This window comes from Salvelinus fontinalis, chromosome 6 (genome assembly GCF_029448725.1).
Source record: "Salvelinus fontinalis isolate EN_2023a chromosome 6, ASM2944872v1, whole genome shotgun sequence".
Taxonomy (NCBI): domain Eukaryota; kingdom Metazoa; phylum Chordata; class Actinopteri; order Salmoniformes; family Salmonidae; genus Salvelinus; species Salvelinus fontinalis.
In genome coordinates, this window is record NC_074670.1 from 9,640,085 (window position 1) to 9,646,084 (window position 6,000).

Genomic DNA, 6,000 nt, shown 5'->3' on the forward strand with positions numbered 1-6,000 from the left:
ATCTCCGGAGATATTTTGGACAGTCACCTAATCTAACCAAAGAACTCATCATAAACTTTACTAAAAATACATGTTGTACAGCAAATGAAAGATACACTGGTTCTTAATGCAACCGCTGTGTTAGATTTAAAAAAATAACTTTATTACAACATACAGCATGCATTATTGTGAGACAGCGCTCACCTATTCTCCGCCGTGTTGGAGCCAACATATTACACAAAAATACGAAATAACATCATAAATATTCTCTTACTTTTGCTGATCTTCCATCAGAATGTTGTGCAAGGAGAAAAATTCCAAAATTCCCAATAAACGTCGAATAAACTGGTTAAACTCGGTTGAAAATCCTACTTTATGATGTTCTTCTCATATGTATCCAATAAAATCAGAGCCGGAGCAATTCGTCGTGTATACTGAACGCTTTTCAGAAGACAATGTGAGGTTCCCTGGCGCGCAGTTGAAAACTCACAAAAGAGCGGACCTGTCACTCCAAAAGCTCTTATTCGGCCTCACATCAAGCTAGACACCCCATTCAACCTTCTACTGCCTGTTGACATCTACTGGAAGGTGTATGAAGTGCATACAGATCCATAAATAAAAGCCAGTTGAATAGGCAGGCCCTGACACAGAGCCTCATTTTCAGAATTTTCACTTCCTGTATGGAAGTTTGCTGCCAAATGAGTTCTGTTTTACTCACAGATATAATTCAAACCGTTTTAGAAACTTCAGAGTGTTTTCTATCCAATAGTAATAATAATATGCATATTGTATGATCTAGAACAGAGTACGAGGCCGTTTAATTTGGGCACAATTTTTCCAAAGTGAAAACAGCGCCCCCCTATTAAGAAGAAGTTAACATGCAACATGTCAGGATCCCTCTGTTGACAAGGAATATTATCTGGTGTCTTTACTCCTACTACCATTACTTCTTGAACATCACTCCTTTCTTCCACTCTTCTCACCGACTCCGGATAGGAGACATGCTGGACAGCCCTTATTCTTGGCACCTCCGTCTCCTTCACCCTAACAGGACACTTCAGAAATTCAGTTGTATGTTCACCAACACAATTACAGCATTTAGGCTCAACTGGCTTAAGATACCCCTCATATCTACATACACTTGACACATGACTAAATCATTTGCATTTATTGCACTGCATGGGTTTGGGCATGAAGGCTCTCACAGGGAATCTCATAAAACCCAAATACACGTGAGAAGGGAGAGACTTCATCAGAAAACAGTAGAATGGATGGAGTAGAACGCATCCACCATGCAAGTCAAAAAGTGTGCACAAACCACTTCATCCAATTCTTCCCATATACTCTTGGCTTTTACTTCGAGCGCCACCCCACAGATAACACCCTTCATAGGCGCAATGCTTCGAAGATCCACATTCCAAACATTCCTATCTTCTTGAGTCACAGAGCATGCTCCTTCTGTTCCAAAGATATCAGTGGAGGCTGCTGAAGGGAGGACGGCTCATGATAATGGCTGTAATGGAGTCAATAGAATGGCATCCAACACATGGAAACCACGTGTTTGATGTGTTGATACCATTCTACTGACTCCATTCCAGCCATTTTTATGAGCCGTCCTCCCTTCAGCAGCCTCCACTGATAGATATACAAAAAAACTAAATATACCCACTTCCCGTTACTCTCATCTACGCCACCTCATCCAATGCATCCACAATTTTCTTCTTCTTCTTATGTTTTTAAATGGCGGTTGGCAATCACAAGGTGCATTACAGCCACAAATTGAACTGGAGTGTAAATCCATTACACTTTGTAAAACAAAAGGGAAAAAACTAAAAACATGCTTCTGACTAACCCTTCACTCATTAAAAACCCATTACCCCATTCCACTACTTTGACCCTATCTGCTCCTACACCATGCCAACGGCCTGGGAGGACAGGACACCACCATTAAACACACCCTGTAACTCTACTGAAGTCAAATCTCGTATACCCAAGTACTTCTCTGCAGCTATGAACACTAAGAACCTAACCTTACTGAAGGATATATCACTCATTGGCCAATCCCTCTGTGCTGGCACAGATCTACTACTCAAAGGGATCCTCTCAGGATTCCTCACCATTGACCCATCCTCCTCTACTTTCTTCATTGCCTCAACAACGACACCTTCTGCACTACTCTGACCCTGGCCACCACAACCTCAAAAAGGCTCCTCGTCATCTCTACATCACAAAAATTGTAAACCTCAGCATTGCCTTCCAGTGGCGATGTTTGGTAATTGCGTCCTCAGAGAAACTCACCTGAGAAAGTATGAATATTGACAACTAGAAACCGTGTAACACGAAGTGTGTTAGTTTTGATTTCTAATCAGATGTAGTGTCTATCAGTTAAACATTTATTACTATAGCTATAGCTGCTGTGCATCACCCGAGGAGTGTATTATTCGAAGAGTGCATTGGTGGTGAATCTGGGCTATGTAGACTTCAAAACACTCAATCCTCACTCAATTCATTATTATTTTACAAAATCAGTATCAGTACATAAAACTTTATCCAAAATAGATTACTGGTTAAATAAACATTGAATAGTGTCTGAACATCCCCCAGAGCAAAAGCTTGTCTGATTCAACTGTTTTATCGTATAAAACAAAAAATTAAACATGAAATCAAATCAAATTGTATTTGTCACATACACATGGTTAGCAGATGTTAATGCGAGTGTAGCGAAATGCTTATGCTTCTAGTTCCGACAATGCAGTAATAACCAACGAGTAATGTAACCTAACAATTCCACAACTACTACCGTAGTCTAGTTTCCCATAGTATGTTTATTATTCTATAATAAATGATTAACAAATACAATCAATTTGATTGAGAGCAAAACACTTTGGCATTCACTCAAACCTAAGACAATGAAAAGTAAGAAATCATCATAATGCATTATTTCATATAATCTAATTGTCACTTAAATGTTTCTATGAAACATTACATCAAGTCATTATAATATCATACAACACTGTCATGAAAATATGCAATCATGTGCCTTACTAGATTTTTTTTAAACATTAGATGAACAAATAAAGCATCACACAGAATAGGCTTACACAAAGACTAAGACAGTTTGGCATAGACTAATTAGTAAATTAAAGGTACTGTACCCGAACTACCTGCACTGACTCCATCTTGCACTGAACCTACACACACTCCCTAGACCAGTGGATCCCAAACTTTTTATAATCCCGTACCCCTTCAAACATTCAACCTCCAGCTGCGTACCCCCTCTAGCACCAGGGTCAGTGCACTCTCAAATGTTGTTTTTTGCAATCATTGTAAGCCCACCACACACACACACACACTATATGATACATTTATTAAACATAAGAATGAGTTAGAGTTTTTGTCACAACCCAGCTCGTGGGAATTGACAAAGGGCACTTATAGGACCAGGGCACAAATAATAATATAATAATAATCAATAATTTTGCTCTTTATTCAACCATCTTACATATAAAACCTAATTTTGTTCATTGAAAATGGTGAATAACTCACCACCGGTTAATGAGAAGGGTATGTTTGAAAGGATGCACATCACTCTGCAATGTTGAGTTGTATCGGAGAGTCTCAGTCTTAAATTATTTTCCACACACAGTCTTTGCTTGTATTTAGTTTTCATGCTAGTGAGGCCGAGAATCCACTCTCACATAGGTACGTGGTTGCAAAGTGCATCTGTGTCTTAACAGCGCGATTTGCCAAGGCAGGATACTCTGAGCGCAGCCCAATCCAGAAATTTGGCAGTGGCTTCTGATAAAATACAAATTTCACAGAACCGCTTGTTGCAATTTCGATGAGACTCTCTTGTTCAGATATTGGTAAGTGGACTGGAGGAAGAGCATGAAAGGGATAATGAATCCAGTTGTTTGTGTCATCCGTTTCCGGAAAGTACCTGCGTAATTGCGCAACCAACTCGCTCAGAGACTAAGCTATATCACATTTGACATTTGCAAACAAAAAAATCATATAATGATGGAAAGACCTGTGTGTTGTCCTTGTTAATGCAGACAGAGAAGAGCTCCAACTTCTTAATCATAGCCTCAATATTGTTCCCACATTGAACATAGTTGTGGAGAGTCCCTGTAATCCTAGATTCAGATCATTTAGGCGAGAAAAAACATCACCCAGATAGGCCAGTTGTGTGAGAAACTCATCATCATGCAAGAGGTCATACAAGTGAAAATTATGGTCAGTAAAGAAAACTTTAAGCTCGTCTCTCAGTTCAAAAAAACGTGTCAATACTTTGCCCCTTGATAACCAGCTCACTTCTTCTGTATGTTGTAAAAGCGTTACATGGTCACTGCCCATATCATTGCATAGTGTAGAAAACACACAAGAGTTCAGAGCCCTTGCTTTAATAAAGTTAAACATTTTCACTGTAGTGTCCAAAACGTATTACAAGCTGTCAGGCAATTCCCTTGGCAGCAAGAGCCTCTCAGTGGATGCTGCAGTGTACCCAAGTGGCGTTGGGAGCAACTGCTTGTGTCTCCCTGCCTCCCTCCCTCACTCCACTGTCTCCCTGTCATGGTTTTTGCGCCATCAGTACAGATACCAACACATCTTGACCACCAAAGTCCATTGGATGTCACAAAGCTGTTCAGTATTTAAAAAATATCCTCTCCTGTTGTCCTGGTGTCCAGGGGTTTGCAGAAGAGGATGTCTTCCTTAATTGACCCCCCATAAATGTAACTGACATATACCAGGAGCTGTGCCAGGCTCGCCACGTCTGTTGACTAATCCAGCTGTAACGCATAGAATTCACTGGCTTGTATGCGAAGCAGTAATTGTTTCAAAACGTCTCCTGCCATGTCTCTGATGCGTCGTGAGACAATGTTGTTTGATGAAGTAATTGTCTGTATAGTTTATTTGGCCTTTCCCCCCAGCACTGTCTCAGCCATATCCACAGCAGTGTTAGGATTTATGTTTATGCACTATAGCCTGCTACCATATTGTATGAAGATGAATATTGTTTTGTTACACACACACACAAACAATGCAGATGTGTGTGTGTGTAAAGACTGAGCAACAGGGCCTCCCGGGTGGCGCAGTGGTCTAGGGCACTGCATCGCAGTGCTAACTGCGCCACCACAGTCTCTGGGTTCGCGCCCAGGCTCTGTCGCAGCCGGCCGCGACCGGGAGGTCCGTGGGGCGACGCACAATTGGCATAGCGTCGTCTGGGGTAGGGAGGGTTTGGCCGGTAGGGATATCCTTGTCTCATCGCGCTCCAGCGACTCCTGTGGCGGGCTGGGTGCAGTGCGTGCCAGCCAAGGGGGCCAGGTACACGGTGTTTCCTCCGACACATTGGTGCGGCTGGCTTCCGGGTTGGAGGCGCGCTGTGTTAAGAAGCAGTACGGCTGGTTGGGTTGTGCTTCGGAGGACGCATGGCTTTCGACCTTCGTCTCTCCCGAGCCCGTACGGGAGTTGTAGCGATGAGACAAGGTAGTAATTACTAGCGATTGGATACCACGAAAATTGGGGAGAAAATGGGATAAAAAAATAAAAAAAAATAAAAAAAAGACTGAGCAACAGAGTGACTTGCTACAAAAGCTGTGGTCAATCTGGAGAGGGGAGGGGTGCATATCTCCATGCCAACCAGGGAGGTTAGGACACTGGACAATACCATATAAGGAACTGTTTGAGTGTAGCGGCACAAGACGGATCTAATCTACCCAACGACCAGATGCGGACATCTGAGAGACTGTGACCAGAGACTGGGACCAGTCTGAGTACCGGCGATAGGCTGAGCAAAGTTTAAACCACGCTCAGCCTCTACTGTGATAGTTCCAACCCGTCTGTTGGCCTATGTCATCACGGTATAAGAACAGCTGTTTACGTACTTCCTGCCAGTTCTCTGTTTAACCCTGCGCGGTGATACAGCGAACCCGTATATACGAAAATTGCATTTGCCATTTATTGTTTGCGTTAATTAAACATAATTATTATTATTATTATTTTTTTTGAAATCTCATTTTC